Source organism: Galeopterus variegatus, unplaced genomic scaffold (assembly GCF_000696425.1).
Source record: "Galeopterus variegatus unplaced genomic scaffold, G_variegatus-3.0.2 Scaffold4936, whole genome shotgun sequence".
Taxonomy (NCBI): domain Eukaryota; kingdom Metazoa; phylum Chordata; class Mammalia; order Dermoptera; family Cynocephalidae; genus Galeopterus; species Galeopterus variegatus.
In genome coordinates this window covers 45,155-46,687 of record NW_007731047.1, presented here as the reverse complement: position 1 = coordinate 46,687, position 1,533 = coordinate 45,155, and positions in this window count along the sequence as shown.

The window sequence follows — 1,533 nt, the reverse complement described above, 5'->3', positions numbered from 1 at the left end:
AAAAAAAAAAAAAAAAAAACCCTCTTTTTCCCCCCAAAAGGGGGTGGGGGGGAGAGAAAAAGGGGGGGGGGGGGGGGGAGAAGGAGGGGACAAGGAAGGAATGAAGGAAAGAAAGAAAGAAAAGACCACAACAATATGTTGAACTTTCAGAAGGAGAGAACAATCCTAAGGATGGTAGAGGTATAGGGGGAAGGGGGCGGGGGTGGGAAGTGATAGGTATGGCAAAGGGCATAAAGAAATATGATTTGTAAGAATGAATACGCTAATAATAAATTAAATTAATAAATAAAAATAAAAATAAACCATGTGGCCCACAAAGGCTAAAATATTTAGCATCTGACCCACTACAAAAAAGTTTGCCAACTCCTGTTTTATCATATGCAAGGCATTGTCCTGATTGTTTTGTATAATTTGCCTCATTTCATCATTACCATTCCCCATTGAAGTAGCTATGTTTATTATCCTACTTCTACAGTAGAAGAGATTGAAAAACATTTACCAGGTTGATGCTAAATCAGTGAGAAAAAATAGCTCCATTAGGACAAAATTATTATTAAATTTATACCCTTGAAAATTTTAGAAATCTCTTGAAATCTTTCTAAATATCCTGGTATCTCTTTTAAAAAAACATAAATAGCTCACTTTCAGAGAACACTTCTTCTGAGGCTGATTCAAGGGCTAAGGAAGACTCATTCAGTCTGTCCTTCTGCCTCCATACATCCTGACCGTGAAACTATTCCAGACAAACCGTCTACGGTAGTTTGTTCCAAAACATACTCCATGGGTCACCTACATCAGAATAACTCAAGGAACTTATAGAATTGCATATTCCTGAATATAAATACAATGATAATTCAGATTTGCTGGATCAGAATCTCTGCTGGAATCTGCAGTTTTGATAAGTTCCCCAGAAAATTCATATGCATGTTAAATTTAGGAACTATTAATTTGGAGTTTCTCAAAAGAAGCTACTTTCAGAGATTAGTTCATGACATTTTGCATTCCTCAGGGCCAAATTTCTCCTCGTGTTCAGCCTTGGTGCTTTGTGCTGCAGATTACAATATTTGTTCTCCCTTAGAGCATGTTAGCTGGTTACTGCCCTCTTCCAAAATCTCTCCTTGTGCTGGTCCCCTTTACTCACCTTTATTTTAACTATCCTCATATAATAAATCCTTGTGGTTTTTTTTCTATCAAAAGTCAAATATGTCACATTTAGTCTTTACAGACAAAGATATTTTAAAAATAAAATAGTAGGACCAAGATGTGTAATAAAACTGCAAACAATAATTTCAAATAATAACATTTTAAAAGCTGAACCCAGAAAGATTCCAGCATTCACATCATAATGAGTATGGCAAAGGAAAGCTCTTCTTTATAACCAGATTTCATCCTGAGAAATGCTGCTACTGACCTGCAATGTTTGACTGTTGCCCAGGAGGTGGAGTGTGCTGACACTGAACAGAACTCACTCTCTTGTCCATTCTGCCCTATGACCCAGCCACAGATCAATGAAGCTACGAAAAAGGCTCCTGA